Genomic DNA, 17,918 nt, shown 5'->3' with positions numbered 1-17,918 from the left:
TCCTAGGTGCAGGACTTTGCACGTGTCCTTTTTGAACCTCATAAGATTTCTTTTGATTCAATCTGCCAATTTTTCAAGGTCTCTCTGAATCTTAGCCCTACTGTATCCTAGCCCTATTCATAGTATCAAAAACATTCTGACCTGTTGTAGTCTTTCCGAGTTCTTTGCAACCAAAGAAATTATTATTTTTCTGTAATCAAAGAATGAATGAAAACTATGAGATGGCACTTTCTGAGGAGTGTCTTGAGTCTTACGAGGGGTACCTTGAGTCTAAAAAAGTTGAGAACCTCTGCCCTAGAAGAATGAGCACTGTCCTAGGAAACAAGTGATCATGAACTCTATATGCTCATATCTCTTGATCAGGTGTTCATCATTTAAAATCCTTTACTCTGAAGCAAGTATACAATTGAGAGGTTACATAAATTGGAAATAAAACTCAACTTGAATATGACATAATTAAATCTCCACCACGATTGCTTTCAAAAAGCATGCATATCTTCATCCTTAGCCCATGCATTACTAACACTGTTTCAGTACACTATATTTCATCTCTACAGACTTGTTCATATAGAAGAACATTTTTTCACTGTTACTAATAGTTAATCCAGTAGCTCGAGAGGTAAAAGCCTATGCTGCAATGATGAAACTCCTGGATATCCCCACAGCTGATGATATGGGATCTGGGGTCTGTCACAGTTACATGAAATAAAATGTGTTTATTCTGCTTGCCTTCTACAAAATCTTGGGATAATTCTAACAAATAAAACATATTGAAAGTATGTTTGTTAGGTTTGTCAATTCATCCCCTTTCATGCATGTACATTAAAACAACCTTTAATCTCATAATCACATTATTTTTTACCCACAGGACCCCTCTACCAGTACACAGAAAGAATTATGCTCAGTGAATGAAGAATCTATTCAATATTTGTATTTATGCTCATCATTCAATGTGCCACTCCAGGCCTTATTCATTGCATACCATCTAAATTCTCTAAAGAATATGGAATTTCCCTGTGAAGGGGAGAATATTATTATCATTTCCATTTTACAGATAGGGAACTTGAAACTGAAAAACTAAGCAATTTGTACAAAACCAGATGCTGATTTTATGGTAAAATGAAGATTAGCCTGGCTTGACACCTTGTGTCAATTGCCCCAGGCCAAAGTACTTGCAAAGGTGCTAACTTACAGTTGTGAGTACCCAGCATTTCTATATATCAGGCCTAAGGTGTCTCAAGTTGGTCAACCAGACAAAGAAGCATAAAAATTATTGGACACTTTTAAAACTCGCACTATAAGTGATTTGCCCAGCACTTGTGACAGAGGCCATTACAGGACCAAGTTCCACAGGGAGAGCTGAAATCATCTCTGAAGATGCACAAGTTGAATGGAATGCAAACTTATACAGGACATACCTATGGATGGCTACTCAGCCCAACCTACGGTACAAACATAGCTGTCTGCAATAATACCTTTAACCAGCCACAAAGGACAGATGATCTTTGTCAGGGATTATTTCCAAGAACAATGGAAAAAATATCCTGGAAGCAACAGCTAGAAAGTAGGGTAGTATGCTGCCTTCTCTGAACAAAGACATGAGACATCATTCTGTCACTGAATAGGTTTCTTAAATCAGAAAGAAAGGGAACAGGATGGTGGTGTAGCTGTAGTAATGGCACTCTGCAGGATACTTTACAGACTACAGAGGATTCATGAGTATGGTATGGTCCAAGGGAAAAATAGCCAAGTGATGTCAGAGACTCTTACTGTCCTACAAGCCAAGGAAGACAAAAAAATCCCAGACGATTCTGGGACTAAATCATTGGATAGATAAGTAATTTTTGGCTTTGTGGAACTGTTGTCTGCTTTCCATGGGGAAAGGGGATTTATATTTTGGAGAGTCTCTATCAGGAGGAGGAAAACAAGTCTTGGCACAGGCTGACTAAACTAATCAGTGGGGAATTAAGCTACCAATGTGAGGAAAGGGTAAAGGAGAGAACAAGTGAACACTCATTAACACAACAAGAAAATGCTGAGGATAAATTTAACAAGGCACCAAAGGATGTTTATAGAAGAAGTTGCTTAATTCCTTGTGCACCAAGGTTAAAGAAATTAGAATTGCTTATTCAGAGATACAAATACAACCTACTTGATAGGTGGATTCACATTATTAGAGTGTTAAAATCATTAGTGATTATCTATTTAAGAGAGATTAAACTGGAAAAACGGAAGAGGAATAGCAGTCTTTGTCAAAAGTGGCATTGGCTGTTTATTAGGGCTGTGAGAAGCTTCGGTCCCTGATTCGATTCGGCGGAGATTCGGCCCAATTTGGTGGCCAAATCTCCAAATCCAAATTGAAACAGAGGACCTTTTAATCTCTCCGAATCAAATCGGAACCCTCCAAAGAGGTTCAGAGAGATTCGGTGATTTGGACATAGACACAGCTTTAAATGTTTTTTCTACATACCTCTAGGTAGCAGGCAGCTCATGAATGCTGAGATGCTGGAACACATGGAGTGTCCCACAGAAGCGCAGGGGGCTCCCCAGCGTGCTCAGCAGCAGACCTGGAAGTGGCCCAGAAGCACTCCAGGTCTGCTGGAGAGTGTGCTGGGGGGGCCCCCTGCACCTCCCTGGCTCAGCAACTGGTGCCTCTTGGGTCTGGGGGCCACCCGGGGTCGCACCCACAGCCAATCACTGAGCCAGAGGGTATAGGGCCCCCCCACAGTGGCGGAAGTAGTTTCGGTCCGCTTCTGGGTTCACCACCAAGCACATGCCCCCCCCCTCCCTCCCCCAACGGTCCTGTGGGATGCTCCATCTGCCCCAGCATTGCAGTGTTCATGAGCCATGCTGGTAACTCGAGGTATGTAGAAAGAACATTTAAAGCTCTGTCTATGTCCGGATCACTGATTCTCTAAATCAGCATTGAATCTTCAGATTTGGCTGAATTGAATCAGGGACAGTGATCTGAATCAGCAAATCGAATTACTGTCTCCGATTCAGGCTGAATCCAAATCAAATAGGGCCCACTTCACACACCCCTACTGTTTATAAGTCAGTGACAACCTGGAACCAAAAAATCTTGAATTTATATGGAACAATATTTTAACAGATAAAGCACAATATGGGGTATGATTTGATGGTTGGTATCTGCCATGGACCATCAAATCATACTAGAGAATGGGTTGGCTAGCTGGTTATCTGTGGTACGTAAGGAAGTTGATAGCCACTAACATGAATTAGAAGCTAAGAACTCTACAAAATTGGTAAGCAAAGCAAAAGTACGCAAAGGGCACGTCTATACAAGTCGTCAAATACACAGTAGACTAATGTTACTGTGCATTAAAGTATCATGGCAAAAGCAGTGCTAATGCACTAATGTGCAGTACAATTAGTCTATTGTGCATTAATGTCACAAAAAAACCTGGCACCAGTGCTACTGCGCAGTAGTGCCGGTTACTACGCATTCAGTTAATACCTGTTATTACAGGTAGTAAACTGAATGCTCAATAACCACGGTACATTAATGAACATGTAGACATGCACAAAGTGAAATATATGTAAAGCAGAGGTAAGGACAAAAAGAAGTTGGTAAAGTATAATAGGTACAAAAGGAATCCTAATGTAATTGGTTAATTATTAGATAAGAATTCTAGAACTTGAAATAATAATTCAGAAAAGGAAGAGATATTTATAAATTTTCTATTCTGTGTTTGAGAAAAAGCCAGAGGACATATTTATATTATATAATGATGAAATACTTTCCATTTAATGGCAACTAAGGAATATGTTGAACACCATCTAATAAAGTCATAAATTTTAAAATCAAGTCCAGATATGTTACATCTAAGAGTTTTAAAGAGATAGCCAAGGAGCTCACTGGACCATTAACACTGATTTCCAGTAAGCCTTGGAACACTGAGAAATCACAACCTTCCATTTCATCCTTCAGAGAAATGGAAGTGAGTTGATGTTTTTCCAATATTTTTAAAGGGTAAACAGGATCTCTTGGATAATTATAGGCCTGTCAGCCTAACATCAATCCTAGGCAAAATAATGGAATAGCTGATATGGGACTTTAATAAAGACTTAAGGAAAGGTAATATAATTAATGTCAATCAACATGGATTTATGGAAAATAGATTTTGTCAAACTTACTTGATATCTGGGTTTGATGAGATTATAAATTTGGTGTATTAGGGTCATAGTGTTGATGTAATAGTCTTTGTAAGGCATTTGGCTTGGTACTGAATGAGCTTTTGACCAAGAACCTAATATGATACAGATACAGGCCACACATGAAATTGATTAAAAACAGGCTAAGATATGGGTCTCAAATTGCAAACCATAAATCATCATCATGCAGGTAGGTTTCTAGTGCCGTTCAACAGGGTTCAGTTTGTGGCCCTATGCTACTTAACATTTTTATCAATAACCTAGAAAACAAAATCATTCTTGATCCAATTTGTAGGTGGCGTAGACACCGAGAAGGGAAAAATACGCAAGAGGACAGTTCACTGATACAGAATGATCTGGATTGCTGGATGGGCTAAGTGGAAACAAATCTTATATGTTTTAATATGATAAACTGCAACAAGAACAAATTAGACTGGAAATTAGGGAGAGTTTTGAGTGTGTTTACATTGAAAAAAATTACCCAGAGAATTTGTGGAATCTGTACCCTTTGAAGATGACCCTGCCTTGAACAGGATTTGGGTGTTGATGATTTCTATTATAGCTCTATTTTACTATGGTTCTGATATATTCAAGCATAAAGTCATATATCTAGGAATAAAGAATCTCGGCTATACCTTAAAGAACGGGGATTTTATCATGAAAAACAACACATAGTTAACAGTCAGTTGATCATAAACTGTCAATGAAATGCTGTGGCCAAAAGGCCTAATGCAATCCTCCTGTTTAATCAAGAGAATACTAAAAAGGAGTACAGTATTTGGTGTTGGTGTGTGCACCTGCCTGGCTTGATATAGGTGCTCTCTAGCAGCCTTAGAGTGTACGCCCAGTTCAGGCCGCAGGATGTGTCCTCGGGACTTGGGCGCCAGGCTGTGTTCGACCCCGAGGGAGACCCTGAAACTCACCTGCCACAACTTGATCTTCCTTTCAGTAGCAGGTTTCTCCCTTGTGGGACCTCACAGGCTGGGCGCTGCCCCTTGCGAGTGTTCTTGGGGCTCCACCTCCCCTACACCCCAGCCATACGCCAGCCTTCAGGACGACCAGGTGATGGATCGCTGGCTTGTCTCTTTGATGTTCCCTCCTGCTTTTGCCCCCTCTTGCCTATCCCTCAGTCTTTCTTCACCACGAGTGTCTACGGGGTGTGGGAACGGTCCTACCTCAATCTATGCTTTGGCCCTATCTTCAAGCCACCGAGTTTGACGAGGCTGCCTCCACTCCTCTTCTTGACCCTTCGGGTCAATTGGGGATGCCTCCCCAGCTCGGGCTCTGAGTGCCCTTCAAGATGCTAATGTAAACAAAAAATAAAGAGAAAAGAAAAGGAACAGTAGGGGTTTGGACCACAGCCCACCCCACTCATGGGTCCGATGCCTGTGGTCGTTGGGATCCCTCGATGCCATCCTCCTTGGCCCGACTGTCCTGGTGAGCTGGGTGTTTACCCTTTTAAGGGGGCTGGGACCCTTCTGGTGGGTCCGCATCTGGCTTCCTGCAGATCTGCTGCTTCTGTGGTCCTGTAGCTCAGGGAGCAGCTTCGCCTCCTGTCCCTGGCTTAGCTGCTGCCCGTGCTGTTTCTCCACCACCACCTTTTATATCTGCCAGGTGGCGGTTTTCGATGACATCATCCACCAGCACTGCTCCCACCCGCAAATAAAAGCGGCTGATGAACCGCACCGGCGGCTTTTCTCAGCACGGCACGGCTTTTAATGTCGGAGGTAAGCAAGCTCCCTTTTTAGGGCTTTTGATTTCGTCCTTCCAGGACCTCACCCCAGCCTTGGGTCCTGCCATGAGAGGGTGTTCTGGGACCTCCGTTTGTGTCCCCCTGGGACAGTGTGATTGCTACTGGAATACGGTCTTAGTTCTAGTGGCAATCATTTGGAGAGGGGTCAAAGAAGAACCTTGAGAATGATTTATGGATTAGAAAAGAAGCCTTACAATGAAAGATCTTCTTAGTTCATCAATGAACAGGTTAAGTCATGATTTGATAACAATCACGTAGTACTTACATGGGAGATAGAAATTTGGTAACACGGAGGTTACCCAATATAGCAGAGACAGTTATAATAGGACCCAGTGACTAGAAATAAATGTTAAACATGTTTAAACTAGAATTAAGGTACAACTTTATTAACAGTGAAAGCAATTAACTATAGGAGCAACTTAACACAAGTTACAGTGGATTTACCCATAGGAAATTTTTAAATCTAGACTGGCTATTCCAGGAGACAGCTTTACTTTTGCACACAAGCAGCCTTATAAAAAATCTTTAAGGTAAACATTCAACACCATCAGACTCAGGAGGTCCTACCTCCTCTATAAAGACATCTGTAAAGCAGTAAACCTACTCGTTGTTTCTTAATTTCATAAAATGCTATCACTTGGGATTTGGAATGGCTACTCCAATACAGCTATAGATAGAAAGGGGTTGCATTCTATGGTCCCCCAGAAATCCTAAATAAAATGTTGAAAATATTTTGTTACATCAGTTGGTTCTCACAGTGCTTTCTTGTTTGTCTTCCTACGGAAGCACTGTCTATGAAAAAGATACGAAAAGAACTAAAGCCAGAGGAAAATTGATTCAGACAGGCCCATTCCCATTCTCTAAAAGCACACTACAATTTTTATAAACAATTGCTTAGGACTGTGATTCTCAATGAGATGCCATGAGACACTATTACAGGTTCCATGGGGCACCAAACAATATTAGCATTGTTAGGTTTGCAAACACCTACGCATGATTCATAAGGAAAACCCAGAGATTTCAAATACAAATCCACAGAATCAAAAACATTTTGACTTTGTACCCACCAGGTTTTGAGCAGTCTCTCTCTTGAGCAGCTCAGAACTGGTTTTGTCTGCCCCACTTCAGAATTCCCTTGGACACTGCCGCTGCTAGTGCCAGCTCCCCAGGGACACCCCTGAAACTCTCCCATCACAACTTGCTGTTAGATTCAAAGACGGGAGGCTCCTTTGGTGTCAAATTCTTAGAAGATGTCGCCAGCAGATGTTACTGGGGCTCCACCTCCCCTACACCCCTTCTATGTGCCAGCCAATGGAGTTCGACTGGATATTAATCAATCTGTGAGCTTCAATCACCAGGCCCATGGACATAACCCTGCTCTGTGATTTTAATTACAGCAGCTTGTATCCAATGCTCTTCCATCCTGTGGGTAGATTTGCTATCCTGTGGTCCCCCCCTGGGGTCTGCTCCTCCTTGGGACCCCTTTCTGAGTCGCACCATGCACGGTCTCTAGCTGTGCCAGAGGGAGCACTCATCAGCCGCTCTGCTATAGCTCCCACTGTGTTTTTCCCGCTGCCAGCTTTTATCTCAGCTGGCCAGCATTCTTCTGTGATGTCACCACTGTGCGCCAGCCCCAGCTGCATTGAAAAGCAGCTGATGAACCATGAGGGCAGTTTGCTTGCCTGCAGTGTATTCCTGGATGCTGTGCCTGTTGAGGGTAAGTTTTGCCCCATTATGGGGCTGTCTCCTTGCTCCTGTGGCAGACTTTTCCCATTGTGCTTCTGACTGCAGAAAAGGGGTTTCCATCCTTTGTTTCTCATCCCCCTTGGGACAGACCTGTTGTGGGCTTTCCAAGTTCTTTGCAACAGAAGAATTGCATTATTATTCTCATTGTCAAAAAACGAATGAAAGTTACAGGCTAACATTTTCCAAGACATGCCTTGAATCTAATGAGGAGTGCCTTGAGATAAAAAGTTTGAGAACCACTGACTTAAGACATCACACAACATTTTATTTGTACTGGCTTCTCCTCCAGTTTAACCACAAATGTTATATAGGTTGGCTGTTTTTAGCACATAAAACTTTAAAATTATTTTTTCTCGTTCAACATAAGTGTACAAGACCTTGATATGTTCTTTGCCTTAAAACTGATTTATAATTGGAGATTCCTTCTCTACACTAGCTTTGACTGTAGGATGATTGTCTACATTACTGTGAGTATCCATGTAAGGAAGTGCAGCCTTCAGGGGACTGGAAACCCAGCTGCACATAGACAGCAATTAATAATATGGTGGCTGGAAGTCAGCTGCAACTGATAAGTAGTGAATGGGGTGGAACCACAAAGAGGGTTAAAATTCTAGGAGCAGAGTGCAAGGGGAAAGCAGAGAGGAGGCAGTTAAACTGAGGGAGCAGCACAGGGTTTGGGTTGCCCCTTTCAGAGTCTAAAGGAAAACTGTAGGTTTTTGTTTTGTGTGTTTGCTGTTCGCACACTTGCTTGTTTTGGTCTTTGGCATGCTTACTGTGAGGACAAAGTTGCCCCATGTAAAATAAATTGACTGAAAAACCTGGATCCAGAGCTCACTGGCCTTGGTAAGAAAGCTGGGTGAGTGACCTGCTTACAATCCAGAAAAACCCATAGGACACCCTGATATGCTACATTTCTACTAAAGTAGGAAGGTTTCCATTTCAGTAGGAACTCCACTGTCCACATGAACAATGGTAACCATACCCCTCAGGTGTCTGAGCAGGTAACAAGAAGTACACACTGTAAACTTCCCATGCTCTGACAACAGAACTCTGACAACCAATAAATTGTCTATGTCAGATAAATGTGTCAAGGGGGCTACTCTTTTGAGCATAAATGTAAAGATTCCTTCCTCTTCACCCTCTTTACCAAGAAAACTTTTAGTTTGGCTTACCTCCATAAAGTTAAGAGCCTTAAAGACAGAACGTCTCTTGAGCAAATAAGTATGCCTAAACATAACTCCAACTCTTATACCTGGTTGTCCATCTCAGGCATAATTTTTGTGTGAATACTTCTAAGAGAGTTATGAATCAGTTGTTACATTGGCCCAGGGATTGCAGGAGGGAACGGCAGAATGGTAGGAAAGGAACAGCTATCTGAATAAACAAATGTTATTGTTCTATAAGCTTAAGTCCTTGGTCTTTATAGAACAACACATGGTACCAGGAATGGGGGGGTGAAGAAAGGAAAAAAAAAGGAGAATCTCAGAATTCCAGAGTTAAAGCCATCTAGCAATGCAGCAGAAAACTGGAAGAAATTTAAGCAGAGCTTCACCATATGAGGGCCAATGGAGATACAGAGAAGGAAGATTCACTAAAGGTAGCTATTGTTTTTATATAGCAGGCCCAGAAGCTGTCTCTTTATAATACCCTACAACTGTCAGAAGCAGAACAGAAAAGCTATGGCACCGTAATAAAAAAAGGCTGAGGAATTTGTGTATGCCCAAACAAAATGAAACCTTTGAACAGTATACATTCCACATGAGACAGCAGAAAGAATGTGACACAATAGAGGTATTTGTCAAAGATCTCAGACTGCTGAGCCAGACATGCAAATTTGGAGACCTAAAAGAGTCCTTGATCAAAGACCAAATAGTATTGGGTATAAGGGATACAAGCCTCAGGAAAAGACTGCTACCGGAGCCCAAGCTTAATTTGGAAAAGGCAGTTAGAATGCGCCAAGAGGCTGAGATAACAACTGCCAGGCTGCAGAAGCTGCAGGAAAAAGCAAAACAAGCTGAACTAGACAGGATTACATCTAAGGCAACACACAAACAATACAGGAAGAAGGACTTCGCTATGAAGCAGGCAAGCGGAGGTCAAACAGAATTGCTGAAAGAAATAATGATCAGCTGAAGATGCTATGTGGATTACCACAAACCCATGCACTACCCTACATTTGGTAAGCGCTGCAACAAATGCAAAAGATTCAATCACTTTGCAAGAGTTTGCAGAAAGAAGTAGGATGTACCACACAAGAAACAGCAGGTGCATGCTCTATGCAACAAGGAAAAGAAAGAATTCTTTACTGGCACAATGCAAGAAGATGTTCATTCTTCTGAGGACTGGACAATCACCCTGAACACCAATGGACTAATGGCAACATTTAAATTAGATACAGGGGCACAGGCCAATGTAATACCAGAATACATTATTCAAAAAATGAAAACTAAATTTGTGTACTATGAGAATAAGGAAGTGAGGCTTATGAGCATATAATGGGAACATGATTGTAAACAACAGTGTTTGTGCACTGCATATTAGACACAATAATATAGTAAAAATTCAGTTTGTAGTAGTCCCAGGAAAGCTAGTGCTAATTATTGGGTTGCAAATGTGTAAAACTCTAGGTTTGATTAAGAGAATGGATGCCACTGGAGGACTAGAAAGCAGGAAAACAGAAGAAGAGTTTTATAATGTGTTTCAAAGCATAGGGAAAGTGTCAACTGAGTACAAGATAGAATTAAGAGAACCAAATACTCCACCATACAAGCTCCAAGAAATGTTCCCCTTGTACTAAGGGACAAACTGAAAAAGTAATTGGATAGATTAGTTAACATGGACATTATAGACAAAGTAGGGCAACCAATTGGGTTCATTCACTGTTCATAATAGAAAAAAAAGTTGGATCCTTGAGATTCTGTCTGTATCCTAAGCAAATGAACACATACATCAAAAGGGAGCATTTTCCCATTCCAACCAGGAAAGAGGTTTTTGCCCATGTAGCAGAACCTAAATATTTCTTCACTTTCGATGCCTCTTCTGGGTTTTGGCAAGTTCCCCTAGAAAAGAATAGCACTAGATTATGTACCTTCAATATGCCCTTCGTAAGGAATTGCTTTTGTAGGCTTCTGTTTGGACTGTGTTCTGCATCTGAAGTATTTCACAGAAAGGTGCAACACATTTTTGAAGGTCTTGATGGAACTATGGTTTATATTGATGATGTGTTAGTTTGGGGAAATTCTGTGGAAGAACATTACTTGAGGCTAAGAAAAGAAATAGAAAGAGCTTGCAGAGCAGGTTTGAAATTAAACAAATAAAAATGCAAATTGAGAGTCAAAGAAACATGGGCGACTGATGCCTCCAGAGTTGTGGGGGGGGAGGGGGGGAGGCGAGGTCCCCCCATGACCAATCGCTGACATTTTATTTGAAAAATCTATGGAATAGATTCCCCCAGGGGCAGATCACTGAGCCAGTGGCGAAGCCGGAAGTGCACTTCCACCAGCATTTCCAGTTTCATAGCTGACTCTTTCAGGGGGTGCACAGCCGTGTTGCCAATGCAAAGAAATACCATATCTGGGAGAAAAGTTCTCTGACAAAGGGGTACAAATCAATCCTGCAAGGGCTAAAGCCATTACAAACATGCCACCACCTACAAATAGGGAAGGAGTGATAAGATTACTGGAAATGATCAATTCTGTAGGGAAATAGCTACCTAACTTAGCAGAGCAGACCAAACACCTTAGATCGCTCCTACAAAAGAATGCTCAGTGGATATGGGAACATGAACTTGAAGCTGAATTTAAAAACTTGAAGAAAAAATTATGAAAGCTCTGGTACTAAAATACTATGACCCTAAATGACCCATTAAATTGTCAACAGATGCTTCTAAAGAAGGCATTGGAGCAGCTTTGCTTAAAAAACACGGGGATAGCTGTAGACCACTAGCATGTGCATCTAGGGCACTCTCCAAGTCAGAGTATCTATATGCACAAATTGAGAAAGAAAGTTTAGCTCTGGTATATGGGTGTAAGAAATTTCATATATTCATATATTGGAAGCCTGTGATAGCTGAACCTGATCATAAACCTTTGGTAATTATAGCAAAGAAAGGATTACCAGACATGCCACCCAGGTTACAGAGACTTTTCTTTCAACTGCACATGTATGATCTAGACATACAATACATGCCAGGAAAACATCTATTTTTTGAAGATACGTTGTCCAGCTTATATGACACAATGGAAAATGACAGAATTCCAGACTCAGACATAGCACATTAATCTAATTAAAAGAGTGATTCCTGTCTCAGATAAAATGCAGGCACTAATTGCAGAAGCTGCTGCTCAGGACACCACATTGCAAAAAGTGGTAAGAGCTACAGTAATTGTGCTGATTGACCTGGACAACATATACCTAGCCCCTACCCTCAGTTCAAGGAAGAGTTGTCAGTACTGGGTGGTATTTTGTTCAAAGGTTCATGACTTGTTCCAGCAGTGCTAAAGAAAGACTTGTTAACCATGAGGGGCATCTAGGCATTGAAAAATGCAAAAGGAGCGTAAGGGGTGCTTTATATTGGCCCAATATAAATAATGACATAGAAGATGCTGTAAAGGCTTGTACAACATGCCTAAAGTACAGATCAGCAAAAAGAAAAAAGCCTATGATGGTCATGGAGGAGCCCGTAGCTTCATGGTATCAAGTGGGCATTGACTTATTCATGCCTGCAGGAAACAATTATGTATTAGTGCTGGATTATTATTCTCATTGTCCTGAAATATCATTGCTCGAAAGCACAACTCAAACCATGTCATAATTCACATCAAGTCAATTTTTGCTAGACATGGGATTCCATAAATTGTGAGTACAGACAATGGACCGCAATTCCACTGTCTTGATTTTAAAGTTTGCAAACAAATATGGATTCCATCACAACACTTCAAGTCCTAAATATCCACAATCCAATGTTCTGGTGGAAAATGGAGTACAAATAGTGAAGAAAGTGTTGAAAAAGGCTACAGATTCATACACCAACATTTACCTCTCACTCTTAAATTACAGGGCAACACCCATGAAACACGGATTGTCCCCAGCAGAAATGCTGTTTAACAGGAAATTCAAAACCAGGTTGCCAAACCTTGTGGATGGTGCTTATCAGAATGAAAAGCAAGATGTGGAAACATTTCACAAATTCAAGAAGCTGAAACAAAAATGGTACGATGACAGGGGTTCCAGGGAGTTACCACAACTGCACAACTAAGATATAGTGCTTATTTCTGATGGATAAACATGGAAAGAAAAAGCATTAGTTCTCCATCAAGTAGCTCCCAGATCCTATCAAGTAGTCACACTGGAAGGACTTACGTTAAGAAGGAACAGATGACACTTTCAAATCATAAAAGAGAAAAAAAGAAGCAGCAGGATGAGATTCACTAAAGGAAACAGAGCTAACAACAAAGCAACAAGAAACGACAGAGGAGATTGAAAATGATACAGAAGTAGGGACATCAGAGCAAGGACACCAAACAAGAACTGAACCAATAAGGATTGAGAATGCAGAGAAACTGAGAAGGGGTATAGGTTGTAGCCATGTTGGTTGAAGGACATAGGCATACAAGGTTCTTTGGGTAAATCTGATATCTTTTATTAGACCAACTTAAATAGTTGGAAATTTTTTTTCAAAGAACCTTGTATGAGAAACTGAGATCACTTAGAGCTAAAAAGACAACGCAAAGACTAATAGAGACCTGTTAAAAAGTGCTTTAACTAAACTGCCAATGTTAGTATTATATAAGGATGTGTTACATATAAAGGGGGAAGATGTGTTATGTATAAGTTGTTACACTGGCCCACGGATTGCAGGAGGGAACAGCAGAACGGTAGCAAAGGTACTGCTTTCAGAATAAACAAGCATTATCATTCTATAAGATTAACTCTTTGGTCTTTACAGAACAACACACTTTTAACCCTTATTGGCCATAGGCTCTACATCAAATTGCACTTCCTTTTTCTGAGTTTTCTTGGCGTTCTACCATAGATCTTATTGTGCTTTCATCTCATTTACTAATCTAGCACTGGACTCCCTTCTGCACCTCCATATCCAATTGTTGTTCTCGGTGAAAGAGGCTTCTCCGTGGCTTTGGCCTTTTGGTTCCTTGGAAAATGTATTTTTTGTTATTTTCCCTTTGCCTTTGTTATATCAGTTAACCCTGTAATTTTCTTATTTGTAAGATTTTTGGAATAAAATGTATGTGAAAGACATTAAACAAAATGAATTTATGTTTCATAATACTTTTGCACCAAACTCCATTCTACGTAACAAAAAGATAATCAGTCTTAATCTCTAATTTTTAGTTTTGCAGTAGTCTTGGGAAATAGGTTTTTATGGGCCAGGGTGGGGAAATCTATCAGTTCAGATACTTTATTAAAATTACTAACAACTATTTTTGGCAGTACTTCACAAGACAGAAAAACACCTGTTATGCACAAGATGTAATTATGTTTATAGCTAAGGCTGTATGTTTTTAATAGAAAGAGTGCTATATATTTGGTGAGCAAAATAGTAAATTTAACATGGAATTTTATAAATACATGCTGTGATAGCACATACTGACACAGAAGTGTTCTTTTGGGAAGTGTGGATGAGAGATATGAAGGGTTACAGTTTACAATCCATTCCTTAAAAGACAAAGACTAGCCACTATACTTTGGTTTAAAGCACAGATGTCCTGACTTTGTACTGTTACACTCAGCGTCTTTTGTCACTGACATCAGCGAGTGCAGGATCAGGCCCTTAAAGAAATTCTCTTGAAGCAGAGAACACAAAATACAAAAATACAACAGGTTTGAATAAAGCCAGCCTAACCAGCCAAGGACTTTTACCTGAGGACAGACCTGCCAGAGACATTTGGAAGTGCTATCTCTTCCCTAGGCCATGGATAGGGTGGCCATCATAGAGGATGTTCCAGTTTTTTGCTACTCTGCCCTCTGTCCTCTATTGATACGAAACCTGACACCTTTATGCCCTCTATTTTTCAAACATAAAGGTGCCCGGTTTCACATCAATAGAAAACAGGAAAATTGGACTATCCTCTATGACGGCCACCCTAGCCTTGGAACCATCATTAGAGCTTAGCCAGTTCTTTCTGGTAGGTACGACCACTAATGGTGATTGGGAGTGAGGTGGCACAAGGGCATGTTGCCCTCTACTTCCTCTCTACCACTCAGGGGTTCCAGACTAAAAGAAGGGAGAGGTAAAATTAAAACTCTCCTTCCCTGCCAAGAAAAATGGTGTCAGCATAGCTGTAGTAGAGGAGAACGTGCAAGTTAGAGACAAGGAGCGCTCACAAGCAGCGTAGGTAGGGGGTGCAGGGAGGTGGCCTGGGGGGCAAAGGTCAGGGGAGGTGGAAAAAAGAACACCAAGGGTGCAGGAAGAGCGAGAGAGAGAGAAAGAGCAAGCAAATGCAGGAGAGCCAGAGCTTGGGCAGGCCATGGGGGCAGAGAGACTGTGAGGGGAGAGAGAACCTAAGGGTGGTTGGGGAGTAAGGAGAAAAGGCGGGAAAACATTTCAGAGGGGCTCGCAGGGGGAGAGGGAGTGCCTGACAGGGGCTGGGGGAAGAAAGAGCCGGAGAGGCAAAGCATGGGGTAAAGGGGTAAGGGGGAGTGTATATACCTGAGGTGAGTTGGGAAAGAAAGTAAGAATGTGTGGCGGGTCACGTATCGGGGGAAGGAAAAAACTTAGTGGAGGTTGTGAGGAGAGAGCAAGCCTGAGGAATCCGGGGGAAGACAGAGAGGGAACTTGAACTGGGGCTGACTGGGAGCAAAAGAAACCCTAAGGGGTCTGGAGAGGGGCCAGCCCCTGCCCTGGGAGTGTGAGACAGACCAAAATGAGGGGCACACACACACACACACACACACACACACACATGCATTACACAGGGGGCTTAAAATGCCATGAGGTCTTTCCTTGAAGGTGAACAATTCCATAATTTCCAGTTTGTGGGGTTTATTAAATTTCTGATACAAAGAGTTTTCCATAGTAGAAGTGAGGGGACACCGAACGCACAGAGCTGTGGGACTACAAGAAATTACACTGTTTGCAATGAGGGTATTTACGAGGCATAACAAGGGGAGGAAGGAAGAAAGAAAACCTCAAGGTAGTGCTGGGTGTTGGGGAAGGGACCTGGGGTGGTGATGGGGCAGCGACTTCATATGAAGAGGCTGTTTCTGAAGAGACAGCATTATATGCAAGTGAGAGATTTTAGAGTGGCAGACTAGAAAAAGTGAATACAGAAGATTTGGGGATGTATGGCCCAATGTATCCAAGGAGATGGAGGTGGGGAGAGTACAGAGACCTTGGGAAAAGACAAGAATGTAGTAACATGGGGGACTGGAGAAACTACAGAGTACAGAAGGGGCAATACAGCTGGGGTGGGGGGAGGCATGTGGAGAAAAAGGCAATTAGTGTACAATATAGAAAATAAGACTGAGGATAAGTGCCTTAGCAGAAAGGGGGAATGGAAGAAAATGTGTACACCACCACACAGGAAGTCCAGAACAGGCACTGGACGGAAGGAGGTTTCCCAGTCCTCAGTACCATTCTTACCCTTCTGGTAGCCTCATTCCATGATGTGGCTAGGAACACGTGTCCTAGGGTCCTGTGCTTAGATGGATGCCCAAGGCTGCCTTGCAGTAAAGAAAAAACACAGCACATAGATGGGGCCTAATCTTTTGAGAGGCAGCCTACTTACACACGCGAGACTTGATTTTCCCATTTGGGAGCCTGTGATGTTTTCATACATTTTCCATGTATGAATTCAAACCTGCTGCTGAGAAGCAAGGATACAAGTGCCATTTTGCCAGTCTTCTCCATGCTGGTTTTGGAGAGGAACTAACACTGAAGTGCTTTCTAGATTGCAGCCAAGAAGCCGGCACAAGAAGCACATTGTATTGGTGATCTGTAAGTGGGTCACCAGCTTTATCATCTTACTCTGTAACTACAAATAGAAGATCATTTTTTGTCAATTTTGATTATTTCTGGTTTTATTTGTGTTGTAGATTGTGGAGATGATGCAAAATTTAACTTTAAACAGAAAGTTAGCAACTTTAACTTTCAAAGAGCTGCTACCTCTCCCCAACAATTCAGATGGTGATGAGCCTCATAGGGGACAACCACATTACTCACCTGTCATCACAGATGTGCCACTCTTAGAGAGCAGGGATGAGTCATTTCTCTTCCCCGTCAAGAAGTTTCACTTGAGGAATTGCACCACACAGAAGGGGAGTGCAAAGGGCCTGTAAACACCACAGAGAAGCTCTTATGGTAGTTGAGTTTTATTCCAGGAAGATCTTACGAGGAGCTGTTTAAATTTACTTTTAAAATGCTCTGGCCTTCTCAGTCCCCTTGGACTTCTAGAGCAACAGGTAGCTTTATGGCTGTTTTTCTGATTCCACTATTATAATTTGGATGTGGGCCTCTATGACCTCAAATCTTATTTCCGCAAATAATTTGGGAGAATTCCCAAGCTGTACAAATGGCGCCTGGGGTATTTGACCCAGAGCAACCCCAGAGAGGTTTCAGTGCTCAGCTACCCCGAAACCTGTTGTCCATACAACCTGGTGGCACATCTGAAAGAGGGCGATGGCTGCCATGGCAGGACCTGGAGGCCGCGCTTCTGAGACGCCTCCCCACGTCCGACTGAGAGAGTAGAGGCTCGTGCCCACTGCGAATCCCACCTTTCCTTGGTGGTGTGGCTGTTCCAGGGCTTGCCCAACCTGCATGGAGAAGGTTGGCAAAGGAGGCCCAGGCTCCCCCTGCAAGTGGCACTGTGGGGAGGGGCATGGGGGGCAGGACAACTGCAGCTTCCTGTGGGGTTCAAAAAAGTAGTCCCTCAATTTATCGATCTCTTTATTTCCTAGTGCTCAGCCTAACCCACAGCACCTCCCCACCCCACCACCCCCTCTAAAAAAAAATAAAAAGACTCCTCTCAATTTGTGGAAGTGGCCCCGGATCTAGACCCAGCGGTGCTGGGAGCCCCCAGTGCAGCACCTGGCAAAGTTGGCGGGGACCCTCCCACGCGCGGCCCGGGCAGCCGGGAGATGCCCCGGGGCTGCTGGAGCCGAGCCCGAGGCAGGGCATGGAGGGGCGGAGAGGGCAGAGCGGCGGCTCCAGCGCAGGCTGAGCTGGGCCAGGCTCAGCCCCTTCTCCTGCCGCCGCGGCTCGATGTGACGGTGCTGAGGCTGGAGC

The 17,918-nt window shown here is 42.5% G+C and overlaps 1 long non-coding RNA gene across 1 annotated transcript; it reads right to left on the bottom strand.

Annotated features, from left to right (window-relative positions):
• Positions 1-6,294: 6,294 nt before the first annotated feature.
• Positions 6,295-17,660, bottom strand: LOC109280234 (uncharacterized). The gene is made up of 2 exons (XR_002086475.2): positions 16,857-17,660; positions 6,295-7,786 (listed from the first exon to the last, which is right to left on the bottom strand). It is a non-coding gene; the product is annotated as an uncharacterized LOC109280234 (long non-coding RNA).
• Positions 17,661-17,918: the final 258 nt, after the last annotated feature.

The sequence above is a fragment of the Alligator mississippiensis genome, chromosome 12 (genome assembly GCF_030867095.1).
Source record: "Alligator mississippiensis isolate rAllMis1 chromosome 12, rAllMis1, whole genome shotgun sequence".
Lineage (NCBI taxonomy): Eukaryota > Metazoa > Chordata > Crocodylia > Alligatoridae > Alligator > Alligator mississippiensis.
The sequence above is the reverse complement of the archived record's forward strand: the minus strand, read 5'-3'. Positions and strand labels throughout refer to the sequence as shown.